Here is a 14,871-nt window from a genome sequence, read left to right on the forward strand (position 1 = left end):
GTGTACCCTAGGGGAAGTTGAATTTCTAGCCAAAATAAATGGAAAATGAACATTCTGGGCTGACACCACGTACCTGCCTTCAAGCCCGAAAAAGCACGAAGAGATGCACGCTTTTTATGGATTAAAAAAACGAAAAGTCTAACGCCCACACGTGTGGGCGTTAGCCAACTCGCCCACACGCCTCCATCGCCGTCCAGCGCTTTTTGCACGAATCTTGGCATGAAAAGACTGAATTTGTGTGCCACGTAGGACAACTCGTGTGTGTGGCGTGTGAGGGAGTTCGCCCGCATGCCGTTCTCTCTCCGCGGTCAACGGTTCGCCAGTCGGGGCGTGCGATGAAACTGATGTCGCGCCCGCACGCCACGCACCACTTTCTGTTCCCCATCTCCCACGACTTCCCATTCTCCCACTCTCCCACACCCAAGCTGTCATCTGCCATGTCTTTTGAGGGGTACATGGCAACTGCCCTATTTGTGATTGTAAACAGATGGCAACTCTCTTTCACCCGAACATGTTATTGTTGACACGTCTTTTTGTAGCGCTACATGGCAACTGTCTAGTGTTAGTAGGTGGCAACTCCTAAAGATACCACCATCGCCCACATGCCCGTCTCCTCTCCCACACACCAAAAGCTATCAGTTGCCATGTGTTTTCGCAGAGTACATGGCAACTGCCTCTAGCGTGCTTGTAAGCAGACGGCAACTCTCTCTTTACCCGAAACATGTTTTTTGCCATGTTTTTAGTGCTACATGGCAACTGTCCAGTGTTAGTAGGTGGCAATTCGTAAAGTATTTCTGGCAACTGTAGTTGTCTGACATGGCAACCGTAGTTCAGCAACATGGCAACTGTAGTTCAACAACATGACAACATGGCAACTGAAGAGGGTCCGGACCATGGCAATCGCGACGGGTCGCGTGGTTACGGACACGCGGGGCGTGCGGCTCGCAGGCGGGGAGGGGCGACGGCCGAGTCGGGTCGTGCGGGCCGCGCGCTCGCTCGCCCGGACGTGCTCGTGCGGGGGCGATCGCGCTGCACCGGACGTGCGGGCTGTGCGGGGTCGTCTCCGTGCCACACAGGGCGTGCGGCACAACCACCCGACACACCACACGTGTGGCAGTTATCGGTGTCAAAAAAAAATGATGCGCACTTTTTATTTCCTTCCATGGAAGAGGGGCCCATTGTGCAGTGAGAAAGGGAAGGGAGAAAGGGCACGCAAGAGCGAAAGTACTAATGTGAGCCCGAGCTCACAGGGTCCCGGAATCTATACCACTTGTGTATCTCGCGATGTGTGCTGGTGTCAGTGTGGGCCTAGATGTTTTCTAGGATTATGTTGTTTTATTAAGCCCCTTGGCCCACATGTGTGGCCGCCCATTGGTTACGCCGTCAGGAACGCCCGACGCGGATCAGGAAAACGTTCACGTTTTGAGCCGCATCGACTGAGATTCTGGGCTAACGTCGTCATATACTTTATTCAATGCATCCACCCGTTGGACCTACCAATCTTCTTCACCACGGTCCTTCTCTACATAATTCCATCAATCCACCCGATTGCTCTCCCAGATCCACCAGAACTCTCCAAAGCTTCGTAGCCATGCCCGCCTCTTCCTCGTCAGTAGGCCATGACGAGATCTTGCCTCTAGTGCCCTGCAGGGATTGGTCCGCAATGATACTGATATGGCGTAGTTACTCTCCTCAACCACATCATCTTCCACCCATCTGGAGTTTGTACAGTGCCCTCCAGCACTTCTTCAGCGTCAGGATCATGGTCGCCATAACCCTTGTTCACATATGCCAGCGACGGCTGGCCGGCGTCGACTCCACTATCATCCCCTCCACACTCTGTTTCAGGATTCTTCTCTACCTGCATCGATCACAACGGATCCGTAAGGATGAGTGCTTGCATGGACCAACCCATATACCATTTGTACTTCTTCCGAGAGGGATGAGACGGTAGATTCTTCAGGCTCGCTTAAGTGAGATTCTGAAGCTTGATTGACGGGAGACTCTGAAGCTGCACCTCCCTAGTATGCACAAAAGATCTGCTTCTCAATATCAAAGTCTACATATGTAAGCAGCAAGGACTAAGTTCAGTTTGTACCTCTGACGCCGGCAAGCCACCGATCGAGCAATCTTTCCAACTGGTGAGACCTGATGCACCGAGTAGGCAACCATGTCGATCCATACGGCCAACTCCTTCACAATTGGTCTTGCTGTTACTTCAGGACAATGCACACATACGCCTCCACTCCCCTTTTGTAGATGGCCACTCATGGGATCCCGCCCATGCGATTTGAAATTTGAATACTCCAGACTAACAAACATACAGGCTTACTAAGCCAACTTACATCATTCTTTCTGCCTACCACAGCCACACAACAAGATATTACATCATTGATCCAACCTTAGCTGCCCAGCTTTGTGGCAGTTATTTCGCCTATGGCCTTCCACACCACAATTTTTGCACCTTGCTGGCTTCCTTGGTTGCTTTGGCACGTCACCATGATCCGGGCATGTTGTCCGCTTGTGCCCCTGCCGACGGCAAATCGTACAGAATCTTGTTCTCTTACTCAGCCCTTCGTACGTCGCCTTCTCTGTGCTTGTTGTCGGCCACCCCATTTCCTTCAGCTTCGCATGCGGCAACAATCCACCAAGCCCATTAGCCGATTCATTTGCTGAATGCACGTCACCATTCTAGACAACGGCGGTCCTCCCCCCCTCCCCCTGGCATGAACAGCTCCAGCAAAATCTTTGTTCACGACCACACCACTTTCAGCTATCCTGTCCTCCAGACCAAGACCATCTCTTATCTCTTCAAAGGGCTTCATTTCTTTAGCACAGTCCTTGAACAATTTCATAAGGGTTATTCTTGTCAGCATTGTCTTTCTGGTACTGGCTAAGATGTGCAGGAAGCACGTCCCGTGCGTCTCTTGTCCACCTCCTCATTATGTGTTTCTTCGGAATTTCTGTTATGCGGATGAAGTCTAAAACCTGCAGCCACCACAGAGTTCATCAACATAGTCAGCTATCTGTTTGTAGCCTCACTAGATAGACATGCATTATATGCTCTATCGTTTTTCTAGATTACCATCTCATACCTTCAGAACATGGCTGCACAGTAGCCCCATGTGAGAGAACTGGCCACATTCGCAATCAAACTCTTAGCCGCCATCCACCACTGTAACCTCATATGAAACTCTGCACCATTTCTCTCTGCGAGCTGCATCCATGTGGATTGCAACATATTTTTTCCCTTTCTCAATAACTTGGTATGCACCACACTCGTACACAATATGTCCGAACTGTTCAAACATTGCTCTTTGTGTAAATCTGTCCAGCATGCCTTTCAGTAGCCATGTTCGCTCGTAGTAGAGGCCTTCCCTGCAAAAATCAAATTAATGTTAGCCACAATTCTGCGAAACTGTATGCCTACGCAGCAAATTACACCTCCAATATCAACTTCCGTTCTTACAATTCTTGTTCGCTTCTCCTCATAATTTTCTTTAGCTTCTCTATCAAACTGAAGCAGCATGTACTTGCGCACGAATATATGCATAGGGCACCCAGGGGGGACATAGTTCTTCAACATGTGATCTGCGCTTTCGCTCCGCTGGGTGCTTGTCATTTTTGCACAGAACACTCCTTTGAAGTATGGTTTCGCCCATTTGTGACGGATCTCATATAGATTTGTGATGTAGTTATGCGTCTTCAGGCTGTACTTCTCGATGAGCATCTTCCACGCTTTCTCAAACTCATCAATTGTTAACATGTGGTTCACAACTTTGTGGAACTCTGCTTGGAAATCACCCTTCTTAGAATACAGCGGCCCCAACAACTCCTTCGCCTTCTTTAAAACATGCCACTTGCACCACCTGTGTGCTGTGTTTGGCAACACATTCTCTATGGCAACTTCCATTGCGCGATTTTGGTCTGCAAATGCACAGTTTGTCTAATATCATAAGCTGAGGTTAACAACAAATTTTAGGTCGTTCACACATGTTATAGCACTATCAACAGAAGCGCAAGAAGTTACCCATTAGTATTGTCCATGGTGGAGTACCGCCCATCATTCTGACAAAATCCGAGAATACCCACTCAAATGTTTCTTGTTTCTCATCCCTGACAAGCACGACGGCGAGTATGATGCTCTGGAAGTGGTTGTTCACTCCGACAAATAGCCCAAATGGCATATCATACAGATTAGCATGTAAGTCGTATCAAATGTAACCACATCACCAAAGAATGTGTACTGAAGCCTGCTGTTCCCGTTCGCCCACATAAGACTACTTATCCTCCCCTCTTTGTCAGCTTGTACTCTGTATGTGAAATGTTGATCCTTAGCACCAATCTCTTGAAACACTTCCATTGTCTTTCTGACATCATCCTCTGCCTGGTCACAACTGATTTTGCCACACAAGTTCCGCAATGCTCTCTTGGTGAACAGTACATTCTCCATTTTCCCAAAAAAGCTACCTATGATGCTATACACTTTTGACAGGTTCACATTGTTCTTCCGCAACTGCTTAACCAGATCCCTGTTGTATACGTTGATATGTTTATGTGATGGCCAGTGCAAAGTCTGACCGTATGTGCTGGACAAGGCATGATTGTGCTGCTCCCTGTGCTCTGCTATGTACCACCCATTGTCCTTCGATCGCAGCAATTGGATTAGGGCAGGACATTCATACCGGCAGGATCGAGTATTCTCCACTATTGGTTTTCCTTGCAATCATTACACACTACCAAATATCAGATATCCTACAAACAGATCTGCATATTTATGTAAAGACGTATGTGTGTACGGAGTCATACCGCGCAACCGCAGACTATCTCTTGCATACATTTCGTCCGATTTACATTTAGCCTGCTCTTTCCATAACGAATCCCGAATCCCTTCTCCCAGGAGTACAGATTGTAGAAATCGTACGCCTTGCCCAACGTATCAAAACTGAGCCCCAATTTTGATACAATGACATTATCCCCTTGGGATTCCACAAACAACCTGACTGATTTTTCTAATGTTGTCATCCTATCTGGGCAGGGGGCACGACCCGGCCCAACAGCACCAATTCTGACTCTGAAAATGAAAACACACAATATTATGCCGGCGTACGCCAATGATTCAGTGCACAAATGTCAACAGAGCACAAAAATAAAAAAATTCAAACAAAAATTTCCCTTCACTCTATTTATGCTCACTATACTGTTCTCAATGCCCACAACAGAGCACAACCACAACCTGTTGTTTCAACAGAGTTGAATACTTACAAGCAGACATATCTTTTCCAATTATTTTACCAATTTTACTTGTGTACTCATTCTACAACAAGCGAATCAGATCGAGGCTGCACAAGGCTAGGCATGTTCGTAACTTAGTTCAGTGATTTCCACGCTCATACCTTCGTGTCCACCCAGGCGTCTTCGGATCAATCTGCTCGATGGATTTTTCTGAAGCCTGTTGCTTCTCTCCGCTTCTTGCCTGTGCTACGGCCGACTCTGCACAGATCTGCGCCCCCCTCCCCCCCCTTCACTTGAACCATGAGCGGGCCGCCAATTCCTCCCTGGGCGGCGACAAAATAGGGTGATGCGCCGATTGCATTGGCAATTCACTGTATGTCAACTCTTCAATCAAAGTTCTACTGCAAACAAAAACGAGTGATGTCAATTTGGATCTCCCAGCTTTATCAATATCAAGGACGCACAGAGTAAAAGAGAGATTTCCGCACCTGTTGCACGGCTGCATCAAGAACTCCATGGCTGCCGGCAGAGAGATTCAGGAACCCTAGAATAGCCGCCAGCCCGCCACTGCCTCCGCCTAGTAACCAAGATAGAAGACGACCGACAAGCGCGTGCGTACAGAGCGAGCCATATCGACCTACCCGCGTTCTTCATTTACTCTACCCATTGACGACGTTAGCCCACACTGATCCACAGATCAGGAATTGGCCTCCGTGTCGAGCCACGGCTCTGACGGCAATCGGCCACGGCCTTGAATGTAAATCATGTTCTGGCCCACCGTCCAGAAGGATTACTCCTTCAATTTATCTTCGCCACGTCCTCAGATGGGCCCGCGCCAGGGTCACATGCGATTGTTCGTGCGAATCGCTACACCGTATCGAGGGGGACAGATACTGAGAGCCTGTGTGCTCGGGATCAATTCCTCCGCGTCCACGCAAGAGGCGAAATTTTCGGCTAAGATAGGACTCATCCTCCCGTTGCGCCGCCCGAACCAAAAATCCCCCCTTCTCCCCCCAAGTCCGATGCGCCGCCGTGCGCCGCCCCTCCCCGTCCTACAGCACTTCCTCTTCGTCCCCTTCTCTAGCTCGTCATCAAGCTCTCCCAGCTTACTCCGGACCAACACCACCACCGAGGGCCACGTCTCCCTACCTACTCGGTCTGACCCCAGTGGAAGGAGCGGCGGCTGGCGATGGCAGCCGAGGCGAGGAGCTGGCCAGGCCTCCCAAGAAGTGCCGGATCGAGTCGCGCAACAACAGATCTCGCAGTCGCAAGGTGAAACATATGGCCTGATTGGTCTTAAGCCTCGTCTTTATTTCAGCCTGCTGCTGATTGTAAAGCAAGATCTGCTCTTTTTTTAGGTTGCTGGGAGGAGCGCCGCTGCCAGCGCTTCGCGGACGAAGCGGCTCCCAATGCAAAGTTCGATTTCTCGATTTTTTTTATCTTCATGTTCGGTAAGATTGCTACCCTATTTCTTTCATAGGGCAAAGCGTGTTTTGAACTTTTGATCAGAATTAAGTGCCACATGAGGAAACAATACAGTGTACTATGTGTTTTTCTTGTGAATTCCTCTTGGTCTAATACTGCTTATTATACCGAAATTTGCGGTTACACCATCTATTTTTCTCTATATGTTTCTCTACAAATTTACAACATCCACTTTAGTACGAATATAGCAGTTACAGTATATTCATCTGGGATGTGCATGGTTGAAATGATGACTTGTGAATATTCGTGCAGTGAAGGCCAAGACATGGACCATATACACAAGTACCCATCTCAGTATAGCGATTTTTTGATAGGCACCTAGCACATTTCTTAACACGCTTAGAACAACGGTATGGCTATTAATTCAGCAATGATATTACCCCCTCAGTCCTATATTTATTTGCAATATGCTTACTGGCTTTCTCTTGGCTGAAGAATTCGGTGAACTAAATATGCCTCGCCTACACAAATGTACTGTCCTTCCAAGACCATCTAATTCACCTTTTATTTTCTGTTTAGATCATACAAGGTACTGCTGCTGCTGAAATCCCGTGCACCTGTCTTTGAACACTGAGTGAAGGAGTCAGCTGGCAAAATGCCAGAAGTAAAAGGTGAGCTTTCTTACTCAGCCAATGGCCTCACTGCATAGCTCCTTCATATGTGACATAAATTTGCAACACAATTTGCCTAACTCAGTCATGTTCTTGCAGTCCAATAATTTCCACCAAAGTTTTAGTTGAATATATGGCGCATTCAGGTATATAAGACATCATGATCGCAAATAGAAAGTTTATATGTGATTACGAGACATCATGATCACAATTTGCTTAACTCAGTCATGTTCTTGCAGTCCAATAAAGTACCAAAAAAGTTTTAGCTGAATATATGGCGCATTCAGGTATATAAGACATTATGATTACAAATAGAGTTTATATGTGATTATGAGACATCATGATATAAAAAAGAGCACATAAGTGTTAATTGAAGCAACAGGAGAATCATGTTTGGGACCTTAAAATTACTTCTGACTAAAATGGTAACATGTAGGCTCATCATGATTTTAATTGCTTCTGACTAAAATGGTAACAACTAATTACACTTTATGTATTGCTTACTTCAACATGTAAAAGCTTGGTCAATGCTTCACAACGATATGATGGTAGGAACCCTCTCATATTCAACCACAGTTGGCAAACTATGGAAGGAGCTTCTGGATGTTCCTTGTGATGCTCGTTGGATGTTTCCACGGTACACCATAGATGAAACAGAGACTGACATTATTATGAGATACTTCCAAATAAAACTTGTGTCTAGTGATGGCTTTTGAATATCATGTGCTTCCAAAAGCTTTGTTTGTGCAACCTATGACTTTTGAAAGTTTTCCTTGTAACTTAATTCAAGCAAACTATCATTTTGAACTATTTGTTGGGCATGCAAAAGATTGTTCAATGTGAAAGGTTTTCAGAAGAGAAGTGGAAAAAGATTACTATTTGCCAAATGGAAATGGCTCAGAGATGAGGTGTCTTCCTGTGTTCACATATTTTTCCCTATTACTATTTCTTGGACGCCATAGTGATCAAAGAATTTGAGTTGCAGCAAAATCTATCAATGAAAGTACTTGTTCACAAACGGTAGCTTTTTACTCTGATATAAAACCTAATTTTGGGTATGATCAGTTCAGATTTTTGTAAATGCTGTGTGCTTCCTTTTCATTTATCAATCCTATATGTGTGTGGCGTGTTAGACTTTAATTCTTTAGCATTAATGTTACATGATCTTAAGCATAAATGTATAGAACATCTAATTATCATATGAGACCAGTTTGAGGATCTTACTGTCATTGGGAGTAGCTTTTGGTTAGGTGAAGCGAGGTTCCACACTCGTTTGATGTAGGATTGACGAGTAGGGGCTCGCTGCTGGTACCAGCGATGAAACCCATGCGTGACATTACTGCATTATCTGTCTACATAAGAGAAGAAGATGATCTAAAGGCGATAAAACCTTTCCGACATTATATGGAAAAAGGACAGGAGCCTGGTTTAAGGTAACTGCTCATGTTAGTATTTGGTGCGGGATCAGTCTTTCTTACTCAGCTTGATGGTTCTGTTTCATTTGGTGCTCTAATTTACATCCAACACAGGGCATCTTTGGTTTGGCCTCATCATCAAATGTATGTTGTGAGCTACCGGAGTTTCTGTTGAGTGGCTAAAGTACACACGTGAAGATGATGTTGAGCTTGACCATAAGAGATCGAAAACTACAGTGATAGAGGGTGACGATGATATGCAGATGGACAACAAGCTAGCTCCGTGTGTCACAGAGTGAGCATAGTTCAGCAGAATGTGAACAACTTCTAAGCTGCAGTTCTTGTAATATGTTTTTTGTACGGAATACTTGTTAAAGTATATTTGTGAGGAATTCTGGCTCAAAATTGACCATAAGTGTGATTGCATGTGTTCATTGATAATCTCATCTGTATGATGAATTTTGAATGCAACTTATAAATTTGAATAATGGATCTAAATTTGATTATTTGAATTATGTCGGATGTGAATTTAAATTTAATTTGTGTATTTATATATGGAGATATGAATATGATGTATCCCTAGATCATGTATTATTCAAACTTATGGTAGGGAAAGAATTGTAGGGAAGTTGTGGGGTGGCATAATTCATATGGACCCCACAAGCTTTCCCTAGGGCATGTCCCCCTAGGTAAACAGAGTTTCCCTAGCTTGCCACATGCACCCTAGGGAAAGAGCTCTTTCCCGACTATACTATACCTAGGGTTCTTTACCTAAGGCAATCTCTAGGTAAAAGCTTTCCCTATGGTTTTTTGCCTTTAACCTAGGGTATATGGCTCTAGGTAAAACATGGATTTCTAGTAGTGAACTACGAAAGAAGAATTAAGATAAATCTAGCCATAGCATGAAACATATGGATTCAAATCACTCCCTTACGGAATAACGGATAAACTAGGGTTTAAGTTTCTGTCACTTTAGTAACCCATCATCTACTTATTACTCCACAATGCCTTCCCTTAGGCCCAAGTATGGTGAAGTGTCATGTAGTCGACGTTCACATGACACCACTAAAGAAAGCAACAATATACATATCATCAAAATATCGAACGAATACCAAATTCACATGATTACTTATGACAAGACTTTTCCTATGTCCTCAAGCATAAAAGTAACTACTCACAAATCATATTCATGTTCAAGATCACATGGCTATTGAATATCATCGAGGATCTGAATATATAATCTTCTGCCAAATAAACCAACTAGTATCAACTACAAGATGTAATCAAAACTACTAGCAACCCACGGGTATTAATCTGAGGTTTTGAGACAGAGATTGAATACAAGAGATGAACTAGGGTTTGAGATGAGATGGTGCTGGTGAAGATGTTGATGAAGATTGGTCCTCCCACGATGAGAGGGTTGTCGGTGATGTCGATGGTTTCGATTTCCCCCTCCTTGTGGGAAGTGTCCTCGGCAGAATCGCTCCGCCGGGAAGCAAAAGTGCTCCTGCCCAAGTTTCGCCTTGAGATGGCGGCACTTCGTCTCGAAAGTCTTCTTCTGATTTTTTCGAGGGCAAATGGCATCATATAGGAGAAAATGGGGCTCGGAGGCCTGTCAGGGGCCCCACAAGCTCGGGGCGCGTGCCCCCAGGCTTGTGGCTACCTGGTGGGTCCCCTTCTATTAATTCCTTTGCCAGTGTTTTTAATACATTCGAAAATAATTCTTCGTAAATATTCAGGTCATTTGGAGTTGAGCAGAATAGCTATCTTTGTTGCACCCCTTTCTGGTCCAGAATTCCAGCCGCCGACAATCTCCCTCTTCATGTGAAACTTGCAAATAAAAGAGAAAAGGCATAAGAATAGTATCATATAGTGAAATAACAGTCCAAAATGCAATAAAAACAGTACGAAAACATGATGCAAAATGAACGTATCAATGCCCTGCAGCTGCGCCACCATCGTCGTCTTTGCCGCCTCGGCCGCCGGACGTCGTCATCAAACTCGTCGTCCACAACGCTTTCCCGACTTCGCCTACGATGCCAACTTGGATGCGCCATGAGCCCCTCTATGTTTTCCCCTTCTCGCGCTCGAGCCCTAGCTAGCTTCACCGCCGGTGTCCATGTTGCCGTCGTAGCTGCAGCGCATGCATGTTGCACCCGACCGCGTCTTAGTGCTCGCCGCATCCCCAGGAGCCTAGCTAGCCCCTTAGCCAGCACGATTGCAAGCCACAAGCGTTGTGCCCGTGAAGCCATAGCTCCGGCCGCCGCTCCACTTGTCGCCGTCGTCGCTACGGTGCACCTTCGACCATGTAACTGCAACCACCCAACGGGCCTCACTCCCAACTCTCCGTAGAGCCCTTCCACATACAAACCGTCGCCTGTACACGAAACCCACAGCCTCCACCGTCGCAGCACCTCGCCGACGGCTTAACTCTGGCTTAATCACCGATTAGTACTAACCCTAATCACCCCGGGTCAGTGGCAGGTGGGCCTAGGGCCCTGCTAACTTTTAGTTAAACTTAATTAACGCTCATAGTCCATGCATGTGGGCCTAGAGCCCCTGCTAATCGTAGTTAGTGTCAAAACTAACTTATTAATCTCTGTGTCACTGACTAGTGGGACCCACTGGTCAGGTTTGACCTGGACGACCTATTGACCGCTGACATCATGCTGACATAGTAATCATTTTCTAGATTATTTCTAATTCAAAAATGGTTTGGAAATTCCACAAAATGTTCCAAACTTGAAAAATTAATATAAATTCAACCGTAACTCCAAATGAAATAATTTATATATGAAAAATTATTAGAAAAATATTAAGAATATGTTTATTTCATTTTTATGCATGTTTGAACAACTTATGCCTGCTAATCAGGTCAAATCAATTAAAGGGCATTTTACATGCTTCTTTTGGAGTTTGAATTTGAACCTTTGATTCAAATGAACTTCAACCAACATGGTAGCATTTTGCAATAGCTCAAATACTAGCATATTTCCATGTCATGATCATGCATCATATTTTTGCATTACCTTGATCGTGTTCCTTCTTTGTTTGTCGGTGTTTGTTCCTTCTCGGTAGCCGACGTTTACGACGTACCGATAGTTAACATTGGTGAAGAGCAGTACCATCTTCAGAAGTGCCAAGTGTGTGAACACAATTTGGTAAAGGTAGCGATGAGAGGCCATGTAGGAGTACATGGTGGGTTGTCTCATTGAGATCGTCCTTAAGAAATGAGTTCTATGTATGTTATTCAAGACTAGCTACTACCACACATTGGGTTCCGGTAACTAGACCCCTCTCGGCTTATTAATCACCTTAATATCTGTTCAGGAGTTGCAACTAGTTTATCGTGTTTGTAGGTCGTGCTATTTGTCTATGAAGTGGCACCCGGTACAGGTGGTCTTGGCACAGACTAGGCACCGTGCCCCGGTGTACCAAGTGGCACCTGGATGGTGGACTTGGGAACCCTGCACACAACGTTTGGGGCCGTGATGGAAACTTCGGCCGGACTTCCCTTGCGGGTTCAGCCTAAGATAGGCGATAAACCTAGTCTAGAGTCTTGTGTGGTTAGTCAGATTCAAGGCAGGGGCACGATCAGATTCAAGGCGAGGGCGCGCGATGGCACAGAGGTTGGTAGGTGATGCGTGTGTTGCTTCACCGTCATGCCTTCTTGGAAGTGTGGGTGTTGCTTCAATTGGAACCGATATTTTCTTGCCATGACTTCTAGATTGTAATCCTACTTGACTTTTGCATCACTGATATTTGAAACTGAAGGTGTGTTTTTCCACCTAGCACCGCTGAGCTACCGGTCAGGCGGCGCCATGGGTGCCCCTCAACTGCTAATAAGAGAGATCCTACGCTGCTATATATGGTGCATCCGATGGCTGAGGCCCCATAGCTCACCCCAGCGGCCTAGCGGTAGCACAGGTTGTCGGCTCACACGGCAGTCATATAGCTAGCAATGCTAAGCACCAAATGAAGGAAATACGCCCTAGAGGCAATAATAAAGTTGTTATTTTATATTTCCTTATATCATGATAAATGTTTATTATTCATGCTAGAATTGTATTAACCGGAAACTTGATACATGTGTGAATACACAGACAAAACAAAGTGTCCCTAGTATGCCTCTACTTGACTAGCTCGTTAATCAAAGATGGTTAAGTTTCCTAACCATAGACATGTGTGAAGGAAATATGCCCTAGAGGCAATAATAAAGTTATTATTTCCTCATATCATGATAAATGTTTATTATTCATGCAAGAATTGTATTAACCGGAAACATGATACATGTGTGAATACATAGACAAACAGAGTGTCACTAGTATGCCTCTACTAGACTAGCTCGTTGATCAAAGATGGTTATGTTTCCTAGCCATAGACATGAGCTGTCATTTGATTAACGGGATCACATCATTAGGAGAATGATGTGATTGACTTGACCCATTCCGTTAGCTTAGCACTTGATCGCTTAGTATGTTGCTATTGCTTTCTTCATGACTTATACATGTTCCTATGACTATGAGATTATGCAACTCCCGTTTACCGGAGGAACACTTTGTGTGCTACCAAACGTCACAACGTAACTGGATGATTATAAAGGTACTCTACAGGTGTCTCCAAAGGTACTTGTTGGGTTGGCGTATTTCGAGATTAGGATTTGTTACTCCGATTGTCGGAGAGGAATCTCTGGGCCCACTCGGTAATGCACATCCCCATAAGCCTTGCAAGCATTGTAACTAATGAGTTAGTTGCGGGATGATGTATTACGAAACGAGTAAAGAGACTTGCCGGTAATGAGATTGAACTCGGTATTGAGATACCGATGATCGAATCTCGGGCAAGTAACATACCGATAACAAAGGGAACAACGTATATTGTTATGCGGTTTGACCGATAAAGATCTTCGTAGAATATGTAGGAGCCAATATAAGCATCCAGGTTCCGCTATTGGTTATTGACCGGAGATGTGTCTCGGTCATGTCTACATAGTTCTCGAACCCGTAGGGTCCGCACGCTTAACGTTCGTTAACGATTTGTATTATGAGTTATGTGATTTTATGTACCAAAGGTAGTTCGCAGTCCCGGATGAGATCGGGGACATGACGAGAAGTCTCGAAATGGTCGAGACGTAAAGATCGATATATTGGATGACTATATTCGGACATCGGAAAGGTTCCGAGTGATTCGGGTATTTTTCGGAGTACCGGAGAGTTACGGGAATTAGTATTGGGCCTTAATGGGCCATACAGGAAAGGAGAGAAAGGACTCAAAAGGTGGCCGCACCCCTCCCCCATGATCTGGTCCGAATTGGACTAGGGAGGGGGGGGGGGCGCCCCCTATTGGGGAACGTAGTAATTTCAAAAAATTTCCTACGCACACGTAAGATCATGGTGATGCATAGCAACGAGAGGGGAGAGTGTTGTCCACGTACCCTCGTAGACCGATAGCGGAAGCGTTAACACAACGCGGTTGATGTAGTCGTACGTCTTCACGGTCCGACTGATCAAGTACCGAACACACGGCACCTCCGAGTTCTACACACGTTCAGCTCGATGACGTCCCTCGAACTCCGATCCAGCCGAGTGTTGAGGGAGAGTTTCGTCAGCACGACGGCGTGGTGACGATGATGATGTTCCATCGACGCAGGGCTTCGCCTAAGCTCCGCAACGGTATTGTCGAGGTGTAATATGGTGGAGGGGGCACCGCACACGGTTAAGAGATCAATAGATCAATTGTTGTGTCTATGGGGTGCCCCCCTGCCCCCGTATATAAAGGAGCAAGGGAGGAGGAGGCCGGCCCTAGGAGGGGGCGCACCAAGTGTGGAGTCCTACTAGGACTCCCTAGTCCTAGTAGGATTCCACCTCCCATATGGAATAGGAAAAGAGGAAGGAAAAAAGAGAAGGAAGGAAGGGGGCGCCCCCCTTCCCTAGTCCAATTCGGACCAGACCAAGGGGAGGGGTGCGGCCACCCATGAGGCCCTTTTCCTTCTTTCCCGTATGGCCCAATAAGGCCCAATACGAATTCCCGTAACTCTCCGGTACTCCGAAAAATACCCGAATCACTCAGAACCTTTCCGAAGTCCGAATATAGTCGTCCAATATATCGATCTTTACGTCTCGACC

The 14,871-nt window shown here is 45.7% G+C and overlaps 1 long non-coding RNA gene and 1 pseudogene across 20 annotated transcripts; one reads left to right on the forward strand and one right to left on the reverse strand.

Annotated features, from left to right (window-relative positions):
- Positions 1-1,471: 1,471 nt before the first annotated feature.
- On the reverse strand, positions 1,472-5,160 carry LOC109771113 (protein FAR1-RELATED SEQUENCE 5-like; annotated as a pseudogene).
- A 953-nt stretch (positions 5,161-6,113) lies between these two features.
- Positions 6,114-9,244, forward strand: LOC109771110 (uncharacterized). Of its 20 annotated transcripts, none has more exons than XR_012189055.1 (8): positions 6,114-6,507; positions 6,594-6,686; positions 6,973-7,070; positions 7,240-7,331; positions 7,431-7,477; positions 7,571-7,618; positions 7,851-8,764; positions 8,861-9,244. It is a non-coding gene; the product is annotated as an uncharacterized lncRNA (long non-coding RNA). The 20 variants fall into 20 exon arrangements; XR_012189061.1 differs by having other exon boundaries at positions 8,571-8,764; XR_012189054.1 differs by having other exon boundaries at positions 6,973-7,331.
- The last annotated feature ends 5,627 nt before the right edge of the window (positions 9,245-14,871 follow it).

This window comes from Aegilops tauschii, chromosome 7, assembly GCF_002575655.3.
Source record: "Aegilops tauschii subsp. strangulata cultivar AL8/78 chromosome 7, Aet v6.0, whole genome shotgun sequence".
In the NCBI taxonomy this organism is placed as follows: domain Eukaryota; kingdom Viridiplantae; phylum Streptophyta; class Magnoliopsida; order Poales; family Poaceae; genus Aegilops; species Aegilops tauschii.